The sequence below is a fragment of the Myotis brandtii genome, unplaced genomic scaffold, assembly GCF_000412655.1.
Source record: "Myotis brandtii unplaced genomic scaffold, ASM41265v1 scaffold1162, whole genome shotgun sequence".
Lineage (NCBI taxonomy): Eukaryota > Metazoa > Chordata > Mammalia > Chiroptera > Vespertilionidae > Myotis > Myotis brandtii.
Window position 1 is genome coordinate 986,301 of NW_005354021.1, and position 12,164 is coordinate 998,464.

Sequence of the window (12,164 nt, forward strand, 5' to 3'; positions counted from 1 at the left end):
CCGCGGCGGTGCCGCCGCTCACCTGCGCTTGTTCTGATGTGTGTGGACGGTAAACCGGGGCCCCTGGCCGCTTCCTGCGGACCTGCCCACCCTCCGCTGGCGGTGGGGCGGGGAGCGGGCTGTCCCCTCGTCCGAGTGACATGGTTCCTGTGAAGGTGGCACGCGGCTGCTGAGTATTTCTCTCCCCACACAGCCCCAGATTTGCGGGACTGAAAACGTCAGCGTGGCAGCTGCCGGTCCCCGCAGAGTCTGAGGCCGGGAGAGTGTGAGCGTGTCCGAGCCTCGGGGAGGGGCTGGCGCGGAGCGCAGGGAAGGAAGCAGGTTCCTCCGGAACAGTGGTTCTCAACCTTCTGGCCCTTTAAATACAGTTCCTCATGTTGTGACCCAACCATAAAATTATCTTCGTTGCTACTTCATAACTGTAATGTTGCTACTGTGATGAATCGTAATGTGAATATCTGATATGCAGGATGGTCTTAGGCGACCCCTGTGAAAGGGTCGTTCGACCGCCAAAGGGGTCGCGACCCACAGGTTGAGAACCGCTGCTCTGGAAGGTTATGGGCTTTGTCCCAGGGCCTGCGTGTCTTTCTCGTATACCGACCGATTCTGTGCTTAGGATGTAAAACCATTCCTTTGTTTTTCTAAAAAAAAAAAAAAAAAAAAAAATCCGGGGTTTTTCTGTGATCATTTTCCGGACCTAAAATTGGTTGTTTTTCTCTACACCTGAGCAAGGTCCCTGGAAAGGTCCTGAATGGAGTTGTTGGGTTCTCGTGGAGTCATTCATAAAGAGAAACTCAATAGAGACATTCGGATTGGGGAAACAGAGGTAAAATTTATTTTCTGATTGCCTTCCTGTTAGGACCTAGTGAAGAAAGATACGGGTGGTTTTTAGCTTGCGTGTTAATACTGTCAACATAGACCTTTGTCTTTCCTTTTTCTGGGGAATTTCTGTTAAAATCTTTCAGGCAGAATGGCTGGGAATTTCAGGAAACTTTGTACAGTACTTCCTAACCAAATAAAGCAGATGAAGTGATTTCAAAGGTTCATTCAGAAATGCAGGGAGTAGGGTGGATCTTTCCTATTTATTTTATCAGATTTTTTGGAGAGAATTGCCCTGAAAAATGATCAATAGTGTTTTCTAATTAGAGCAAGAGTACTGACTTAAATATTTTGAAAATGCACAGTGCTTTTTAAAAACTGATTGTTAAAAGTACTAGAACATCCTGTTCTTCAAATAATAGCTACCACTTTACTGAGCTTCTGCTATAATGGTGGGTGATTTACCTACAAGTTCTCATTTTAATTTTCACAGTAGGTTTTAAAGAGCTTAAGTAACAACTATTAGAGTTGATATTTGAACTCTGCTGCGAGATATTTCAACCTCTTTGACCTTATATCAAGGAGGTAGCTTTATGATGTATGAGATAGAACCTGGGAAATATAGAGCACAGCAAAGTTGCATGTGCTTAGTTTTTGAAGTAACTCTTTGAGATACCTGGTGACCATAATTGCTTCAGTTTACCTTCAGCCCTCTGGAGCTGGCATAGTGCGTGGCAGGTAGAAGGGAAGAGAGCTGCTTAAGTGGGCATAGAGGTGGAGGTAGGTCGGTAGGAGGTGGTGACTGCATTCTGAGAATGCACTCTGGCTACCCTCTTAACGGTTTGACCCTTGAAGCAGAGCGGCAGTCTAGGGAGAGAGGGTAAACTTAGGTATTGGCAGTGTGTGGAGAAAGGTGCTCTTTCCTTCTGATCTCTAGAACGGAGTTGTTGGATTTCCAGGGATCTCAGGCTCCTGACGTGCCCATTCTTCATGCTTCCCATAGCTCCCTTCCCTCAGATCTGTTATTCCTTAGAGTATTCATGCTGTTAAGTTAACCCTCTCTCATTACCCACCCTCCAAAAAAACCCCCCAAAAGTAAAAAAAACTTTTTCCTCTAATGCAGCATTCTCAACTGAAAAGGGATACCATCTGTTACTAAGTTATGCTGAAGTGAATGTCTGATAGCTTCCTTTCCAGGATTGTATTCTTGTTTCACTCTAGTGAACTTCCATGCAGAGTAGAACAAACAATTGTCATATTTCAAGTCTTCGTAGCACAAACTAGACCATTTGCATTTTGCTTTTTTTCTCAGACTGAAACTGGGAAGAGAGAAAAGGAAAAAGAGTATTTATTTATTTATTTATTTATTTTTATTGATTTCAGAAAGGGAGAGGGAGAGATAGAAACATCAATGATGAGAGAGACCCTAGCTGGTTTGTTTCAGTGGATAGAGCGCTGGCCTGCGGATTGAAGGGTCCCAGGTTCGATGCTGGTCAAGGGCACATGCCTGGGTTGTGGGCTCATCCCTAGTAGGGGACTTTCAGGAGGCAGCCAATCAATGATTCTCTCTCACCATTGATGTTTCTATCTCTCTCTCCCCTCTCCTTTCCTCTCTGAAATCAATAAAAATATATTTTAAAAAAATGATGAGAATCACTGATTGGCTGCCTCCTGCATGACCCCTACTGGGGATCGAACATGTGTCCTTGACCGGAATCGAACCTGGGACCTTCAGTCTGAAGGCCGACACTCTATCCACTGAGCCAAACCGGGTAGGGCTATTTTACTTACTGATTGATTTTAGAGAGAGGAAGGGAGACAGAAAGAGAGAAAGAGAGAGAGAGAGAGAGAAAGAAAACATTGCTTCGTTATTCCACTTATTTATGCATTCCTTGGTTGTTTCATGTATGTGCCCTGACTGGAGATCGAACCCCTAACCTTAGCTTTTTGGGATGATGCTTTGATCTCTAACTGAGCTAAAAAGCCAGGGCCTAAGGAAGAGTCTTTTAGATTAGAGGTCAGTTTACAGCCTCAGTGAAATTTAGAAATCTTTACTGGTAGAGGGGAAGTGTCCACCTTATATAGTTTTGTAAACCTCATCTGACTCAAATTCCAGGGTCCATGTAGATCATCAGGCTACCACTTTCTGGGTGTCTCTGAGATGAACTGGATGCCATAACCTCTATTAGGGATCCAGTATCTAAAAGTCCCTGCGTTGAAGGTCTCAGGATCCTTTGAGGGTTGGATTCCTACACAGTTGCCTTATTCCTCCAGGTTTAGAGCTAATCATTGGCTCTTTGAGAACTCCCCTTTTCTTGACTACTATTTGGCAGTGATTTTCAACCAGCGTGCTGCAAGAATTTTTAAAACATGCAATACCTGACTAGTCACGGGCCCTGAACTCTTTTCCCTTAGATTGTGAAATAAAAAAAAAATGACAATAGCCAACACAACAATAGCCATCTGGTGTGAATGAATCAAAATTATACCTTTTTTTTTTGGTCAGATCAGCATAAAATACATTTTTTTGGTGTGCCACAGAATTTTAGTAATTAGTTTATGTGCTATGAGATGAAAAGGGTTGAAAATCTCTGTGATAAGGTAATCCAAGCACCCATCTCTGACAGATAATTAATTTTTTTCAATTGCATCCCATATTATTCTGTATTTGTTTCAGATGTACAGCAAAGTGATTTGAAAATCATGTATCACTGCTTCAAGTACCCACCTGGCCCCATACAGTTATCAATGATATTACTGACTACATTCCTTATGCTGTAATCTACATCTCTGCGACTGTACTGTAACTACCAATTTCTACTTTTTCACCCAGCTCTCCAACCCCTCTCCCCTCTAATGACTGTCATTCTATTCTCTGCATCTATGAGTCTCTTTCTATTTTGTTTGTTTATTTTGTTCATTAGATTTCACATATAAGTGAAATCATATGGTATTTCTACTTCTGAGTTATTTCACTTAGCATAGTACTCTCTATAGGTCCATCCATGCTGTCACAAAATGTAAGATTTCATTATTTTTTTAAGCCCGATTGGTATTCGATTGTGTAAATGTACCGCAGCCTTTTTATTCATCTCTGGATGGGCACTTGAGTTGCTTCCATAGCTTGACTATCCTAATATATAAAAAGCCAGGGGCCCTCATGACTGAAACAACTGGATGGATAACCGAACTGCAGGCAGCGTGGGGCGAACAGGCCGGCAGGGGGGTTAGTGAGGGACGACCAAACTACTGAACAAACAGCCTGCATGGGGCGATCAGGCTGGCAGGGGGGTTAGTGAGGGACAACCAAATGACTGAACAGCAGGCTGCGTGGGGTGACCATGCTGGCAGGGGTGGATATTGGGGGTGACCAGGCCAGCGGCGGGGGGCAGTTGGGGGCGACGACCAGGCGAGCAGGGAGAGGTGGTTAGGGGTGATCAGGCTGGCAGGAGGGGCAGTTAGGGGTGATCAGGCTGGCAGGGGGGAAGTTAGGGGTGATCAGGTAGGCAGGCAGGTGAGCAGTTAAGAGCCAACGGTCCCAGATTGTGAGAGGGATGTCCAACTGCCAGTTTAGGCCTGATCCTGGGGCCAAAATGGGACAGAAAAAAAATTAGGCTGGCAGCAGAGGCGGTTAGGGGTGATCAGGCTGGCAGGGCGGGACAGGTAGGGGCAATCAGGCAGGCAGGCAGATGAGCAGTTAGGAGCCAGCGGTCCTGGGTTGTGAGAGGGATTTCCGACTGCCGATCCCGGGGATCAGGCCTAAACTGGCAGTTGGATATCCTCTGGGGAGTCCCGGATTAGAGAGGGTGCAGGCTGGACTGAGGGGATGCCCCCCCATACATGAATTTTGTTCACTGGACCTCTAGTCTATAATAATAAAAGTGTAATATGCTAATTAGACTGGACAGCCGAACTACCTTGCCGATGTCCTTCTGGATGAAGCCGGGGCTGCGAGGGCTGAGGCAGGTTGCTGCGGCTGCGAGAGCTGAGCCCCTTGCACAAATTTTGTGCATTAGGCCTCTAGCTGTAAATAATGCTGCAATGAACATAGGGGGGGGTGCATATATTATTTTGAATTAGTGTTTTAGGTTCCTTTGGATATATTCACAGAAGTGGAATCACTGGGTCATAAGGAAATTTCATTTTTAATATTTTCTTAAAATCCTCACCTGAGGATTTTTACTGATTTTTAGGAGGGGGAGTGGGGGGAAGAGAGAGAGAAAGAAACATTGGTTGCCTCCTACATGAACCTCAACAAGGCCCAGGGATCAAACCCATAACCTAGGCATGTGTCCTAAATGGGAATCAAATCCGGGACCTTTCGATGACACTCCTACCACTGACCCACCACTGGCCAGGGCCCATTTTTAAATTTTTGATGAACCTCCTCAGTGTCATTTTTAATTTTTTGATGAACCTCCTCAGTGTCTTCCATAATGGCTGCACCAATCTGTGTTCCCACCTTCAGTGCCTTCTGTGTCCATGGCAGTGTGGTTTGTCATTAGGAACTGAGAAAGGCTTAGAGAAAGGTAAGTTGGCAACAGTGTTAACTGTAGATAAAATAATGAAGAAGGTGAGGTTTGTTTTTGTGCCTTCCCTCTTTTTACCCCATTTCGTCTTAATAAAATGTCAAATATCCTATCTAATAAAATAGTAATATGCAAATTGACCATCACTCCACACACAACATGGCCACCCCATGTGGTCAAAGATGGCTGTCCCCACGTGGACACAAGATGGCCGGCAGGGGAGGAGAGTTGGGGGGGACGAGGACTGCAAGGGAGGGCAGTTAGGGGTGACCAGGCCGGCAGGGGAGGGCAGTTGGGGACAATCGGGCTGGCAGGGGAGCAGTTAGGCGTCGATCAGGCTGGCAGGGGAGTGGTTAGGGGGGTGATCAGACTGTCAGGCAGAAGCAGTTAGGGGTAATCAGGCAGGGAGACAGGCAAGTGGTTGGGAGCCAGCAGTCCTGGATTATGAAAGAGATGTCTGACTGCCTTTTTAGGCCTGATCCCACCGGGCAGTCGGACATTCCTCGAGGGGTCCCAGATTGGAGAGGGTGCAGGCTGGGCTGAGGGACACCCGCCCCCCTTTGTGCACAAATTTCGTGCACCGGGCCTCAAATATATATTATAAATGGAGAGGTAGCATAACATAGAGGTTGGGAGCATAGGCTTTGGGTAGACAGTCTGGGTTTAATACCTGTGTTTTGCCACCTAGAAACCATGTGATATTGGAAAGTGAATAACTTTCTGACCCTTATCTTTCTCATCTGTATGAAAAAGGTAATGATGGATATCATTTTCATCTGGTGGTAAGGATTACATGAGAGAAAATTTTAAAATAGTACTGTACCTCATCATAAAAGTTGGCTATTGTGTATCATATTAGTTTGCTTCTAGTTTTAGTGGATATAACATAAATTACCAATGTAGCCTTAGTTTTTATGGTTGTATGAAATTTCATTTGGAGAGAATATTGCCTGTGAACATCCAGAACTGTTTCTCAGAGTGTGGTCTAGTTCATCTTTATCAGAATTACTTAGGGTCCTTGGTAAAAATGCAGGTTACCAGACTCTAGTACAGACCTTAAAAGTCTCATCTCTACCCACTGTGATTTTGCTGTACTCTAAACCAAAAAAAGTGACTAGAAGCACCAAAAGAAAATCTGAAAACTCGTCATTAGAAAAAATGGCTTTAGTACAGTATGTGTAAGTTATTTTTTGCAGTGTGGCTGATACGTAGATAGCAAGTTGTGTTTTTGCTAATTTCTCCCTTATTTTGGATGTATTATGTTGTGTATGAATTTGGTTGGTTGTTGGGGTGGAGGAAGTGGCAAGAGCAACAACAAGAGATGGAGGTCTCTAGACTAATAATCAGGAGAAAGTAGGGTATCAGAATTTAATATTTGCAGCATCTTAGACTTGTACTGTACTTTTGTTGTTGTTAATCCTCACCTGAGGATATTTTTTCTATTTTTAAAAAATATGTTTTTATTGATTTTTTTCTTTTTAGAGAGAGAGGAAGAGAGAAGGAGAGAGAGAAAAAGAAACATCAGTGATGAGAGCGAATCATTGATCGGCTGCCTCCTGCATGCCCTACGGCATTGAGCCCACAACCTGGGCATGTATCCTGACTAGGAATTGAACCATGACCTCCTGGTTCATGGTTCAACCACTGAGCAACACTTGCTAGGGTTTCCCCCCTTTTTGAACAAATAATTATGTCTAGTATATCCCTTCTTCTTGTTAAATGATTTTGTGGATAACAGGAACTACAGCCTTTAAGTCAGTAGCTGATCAAGTTTTAGAACCTTTATAATGTAATACCTAGGGCCATGGTTTGGGATGCTCTACTGTCATTGAAGCAACACAGGAACCAGTTGAACTAGTACAGGTGGTTTGGGAGTTCCAAACTCCTATGACTGAAACTTTTAATGCCACACCCTATTGTAGTTAACTTCTGTAAAGATTTGATTTTCTTTCTTTTTTAAATTAAGGTATAATTAACAAAATTGCAAGACATTTAAAGTGTACATTGTGATTTGATATCCATTGTAAAAGGATTCCTCCCATCTAGTTTATTCGTCACCTCACATATTTTTCTCCTCCTCCTCTTCCTTTTGTTATGCATCTTCCTCCTTCTTTTGTGAGAACATTTAAGTTCTATTTCTTAGCACATTTCAATTATACAACAGTGTTGTCAACTATAGTCACCGTCTATATATATAAAGAGTGAGGGTTCACAATGTCCAAAACAACCAAAGGGACGACTGAATGCCAGGCTGCATGTGCAGCCGGCTCGGGTGGGCAGAGACTGGCGAGTGGGCTGAACTGCTCACCTCTCGGAGACAGAGAGAGGCCCCAGGCAGCAGCCGCCCCAGGCCTCGCCAGCAGCTGAGCATCTCTCTCTCTGAGAGGTCACAGTTCAGCCCGCTCGCCAGCAGCCTGGAGCGCTGCTGATCAGCCCCGCCTCTCTGATCAGGCCCGGAGATAAGCCCAGAGGTGCTGACTGGCATAGAAACCGACCAATCAGAACTAAATCTGGGAGAACTGCGAGGAGCCAATGGCTGCCTAGGAGGCGGAGCTTTTGGCGCTGACTGGCATAGAAACCAACCAATCAGAACCTAATCTGGGTGAACGGCAAAGGCAGAACCTAAGGTTGGGGCCGAGGAGGGGTTTTAAGGGCAACAGCTGTTTGGTGTAAGGTGTAAGAAAGCAGTTCAATTTTTTAATGACCAGTTTGTCAGTACAGTGCATATGGCTGGCTATCAGTCCAGATATAGGGATTATGTATTTTTGTCTGCCGTGAGCATCTCCTCCTGCTGAAAAAGCCCTCCTCCCCATTTAAGCAATCCTATCCCTATATAATCTATCTATACTAATAAAAGGGTAATATACTAATTAGACCGGGTCGACCGGCCATCTTCTGGATGTCCGACTTCTTTCCGGACAAAGCCATGGTGGTGGGGGCCGAGCAGAGGCAGTTAAGGTTATAAGGTCTGCAGGGGAGGGCAGTTGGGGGCGAGATCAGGCTGGCAGGAGAGGGCAGTAGGGGCAATCAGGCAGGCAGAGGCAGTTAGGGGTGATCAGGCAGGCAGGCAGGCAGAGGCAGTTAGGGGCGATCAGACAGGCAGGGAGGTGAGCAGTTAGGAGCCAGTGGTCCCAGATTAAGAGAGGGATGTCTGACTGCCTGTTTAGGGATCAGGCCTAAACCGGCAGTCGGACATCCCACAAGGGGTCCCCGATTGGAGAGGGTGCAGGCTGGGCTGAGGAAACATCCCCCCTCCCTGGGCATGAATTTCATGCACTGGGCCACTAGTATTATACCTAAGATCTCAGACCTTACGTACTTATAGCTGAAAGTTTGTACTCTTTCATCAACCTCTCCTCTCAGTTTGCCCCCTTTCACACCCTTCTGGCAACCTCTTTTCCTTCTCTATGTTTCTATGAGTTTGACTTTTTTCTTCTTATTTCATGTATAAGTGATACCATGCAATATTTGTCGATTTACTTTGGAATAACAGAATAGTATCTGAATTTAATGCATGCACCTGCCCTTGTTTGAGAGGTATAGTAACATTAGAAGTCATTCTCTTCTCTGTCTATATGTTAAGTGCTGTCTTAGTTATTGGGATGAGGAAAAGTAAAACATCTGCTCTCCAATATCTATCTCACTATCTCGTGGAGCACTAGAACTGTCAAGAGACCATTTCAGTGATGGCAGCAAATAAGAGGGCTTTTGACCTAGACGTTGATGTGTTTCCTAAACATGCATTAGCCAAACCAAGGAAAGGACATGAAGGTAATCTAATAGAGACAAAGGCCCGGAGGCCTGGAGGCATGCAAGAGCATGGCACATGTTGGGAACTGAAAGTTGATCAGCATGGTAGGGATTGAGGTAGTACAGCCAAGAAAGTGAGGCTGGAGAGGCCAGATGATAAAGGGTCTTGTCAGCTATCAGAGAGTCTCTTCCTCTGGGCTTCCTTATAAATACAACTTCTGTTTATGTAGGCTGGGAATCTTTGAGTTATCTTTGATTCTTGAAGTTCTGTTTCCCCCTTTTAACTCACTCATAATTAGGCACCAAATCCTGTCAATTTTGGGAAACTGTATTGAAATGGAATAATGACAAGCTAGATGTAGACTGTGTGCTCTTTAGAGCAGACTTAAACTTAGTTTTTTTAAAAAAATTTTTAGGGCCTAGTAAAATGTTAGACCCTAGTAAATGTTTAAATGAATGGGTTTTTAGGACGGTAGCTCAAAAGAGAAAATGTTTGGTATTTTTACGTGTGACCATGTATAACTTTTGTAAATCTCCATTTCATTATAGAAAATCCAATAGTCATAGGAGGCCTAGTTAAAAGGTCCACTCTTAGATTCGTAATTTTTAACTGGTGTGCCGTGTTGAATTTTTATTTTTTTAAAAATTTTATATATTTTTAATATATTTTAAAATTGATTTCAGAGAGGAAGGGAGAGGGAGAAAGAGATAAAAACATCAGTGATGAGAGAGAATCATTGATTGGCTGCCTCCTGCAAGCCCCCCACTAGTGATTGAGTCTGTACCCCACGCATGTGCCTGACCAGGAATCAAACTTTGACTTCGTGGTTCATAGGTTGATGCTCATCCACTGAGCCATGCTGGTCAGCACCATGTTGAATTTTAAAACATGCAGTACCTGACTATTTAATCAGGCACACTGATCTCTTTTCCCTTAGATCAGGGGTGGGCAACCTTTTTGTGAGTGCGTGCCAAAACCAGCAAAATCTCTGACTCAAAATTCTTCTGCGTGCCAACCAGGCAGGCAGGCAGGTGAGCAGTTAGGAGCCAGCAGTCCCCGATTGTGAGAAAGATGTCCGACTGCCTGTTTAGGCTCAATCCCTGTGGGGGCAGTTGGACATTCCCTGAGGGATCCCAGATTGGAGAGGGTGCAGGCCGGGCTGAGGGGACCCCCGCCATGCACAAATTTCATGCACCGGGCCACTAGTCTCATAATAAGGTTGCATCTGATTGGTTAATGGGTGGTACCAGAAATCCTTATATACAATTATAGGCACTTGATTTTTTAAAAAAATCACTTTGGAGCAAAAAAGGTAGGTAATTACTGTTATTATTTACAGTATGTAATTACCTATATAATTTTGCTTTTGTCAGGTCAGCAAAAAAAAAAAATTCTTTGGTGTGCTGCAGAATTTTAGTAATTAGTTTATGTGTGCCATGAGATGAAAAAAGTGGAAAATTGCTGCCTTAGATCATTAAAAATCTTGAAAATTGAATCAGAACCATTAGTAAGGTCTGTTTGATTAGTTGTACTGGTGGGTGACTGACAAGATCATAGTTAGGGAAGAAAAGTGCCAAACAACCTTTTAGCAATTTGATTTTAATGAATATTTACCAATGTACAAGAGTGTGCCTTTTTTATCCCTAGCTAAGAACAATCTTCTTGTGACTGCCTCAATAGAGATTTATTTTAGAGGAAAAATGGTGAACGTGTGTGTATTTATTGCTTTTCACTTGTCACAGTTAATAATATGGGCACATATGTTTTCTTGAACTATGGATATGTACTGCATTTCTTTTCTGTTTACTATAAAAGGGAAGACTGTATCAGAGATGGTTAGTGTTTGCAACAATTGTTTTAGTGAAAGAATTGTGCCATTTTGAAAGCTAATTAAGTGACTAAGGCGTATCTGTAAAGCAGCCTTAATGATTATCAGCAACACAGCTGCTGTAACTGTTATGTTAGTGGAATTTAATCTTTTGTTATTTGGATCACATAACCAGCAACGGAACTTTTATACTTGTAACTGTGCAAGACCCTTATTAAGACATAATGTAATACAGGTAAAAGAGAGGTGTGTTAAGGTGTTTCCATAAATGGCTTTGAGAAGTGCTAGGTATTTGTTACATAGAACTAGAATGATATCTACTATATATATAAAAGGCTAATATTCTAAGTGTCCCTCTGACTGTTCAACTGGATGCTATGACATGAACTGACCACCAGGAGGCAGACGCTCAACACAGGAGCTGTCATGATGCACCCCTGGCCATTTACAAAGAAACGGCAGCACGGATCTGGCGCCAACAAAGCAACACCTGACTTCTCCCAAGTGGGACACAGAACCCGCCACCACCCCGGAGCGATAGCCCACCAAATTGCATTCGCATTCAATGCTGGCGAGACCCCCATGGTGCAAAATGCCGCCCACAGCCCAGCCCAGCCTGGAAACGGTTGCTGTGGGCGATGGGTAATGATGTCATGAAGCAACGCCCGGCTTCCTCTCCCTAGTGACAACTAGCCTCCTTGCAGTTTCTTCAGCCCAGGAGCACCACTTGCTTTATAGCCAGGTGCAAACATTTCACAGTTTAACCAAATATCTGTGAAGCATTTTCCCGTGCCTCATCTCATTTAGTCCTCACAGAAGTCCTGGAGTAGGTAGATAGGAGACTTGGGTTTTCTCACTATGCAGAATATAGTCAAATACTGCTGCAGTTAAATATTTTACCCTTTGTTCTCCCTGTGTGATCTACAGTAATAATCTGCTTCGTGTTGATATTTACTGCTGTGTTGCTGACAACTGCCTGGACGAACACTTAGTATATTAGCCTTTTATATATATAGACTAGAGCCCTGATGCACGAAAATTTGGGTAAGAGTAGGCCTTCCTTACCCCGGCTGCTGGCACCAGCTTCCCTCTGGCACCCAGGACCCGGGCTGGCTTCCCTCCAGCTCCTGCTTCGTCAGGAAGGACATCCGGAATGACATTCAGAAGGACGTCTGGTCTAATTAGCATATTACCCTTTTATTATTACAGACTAGAGGCCCAGTGCACAAAAATTTGT

At 44.0% G+C, this 12,164-nt stretch overlaps 1 protein-coding gene across 1 annotated transcript in view; it reads left to right on the forward strand.

Moving 5' to 3' along the window:
• The first annotated feature begins 633 nt into the window (after positions 1–633).
• Positions 634–12,164, forward strand: part of FAM117B (family with sequence similarity 117, member B) — an 80,324-nt gene continuing 68,793 nt past the window's right edge. The window contains exon 1 of the mRNA XM_005858239.2: positions 634–826. The gene's annotated coding sequence lies outside the window, so the exon portion shown is untranslated. The remainder of the gene's footprint in view (positions 827–12,164) is intronic.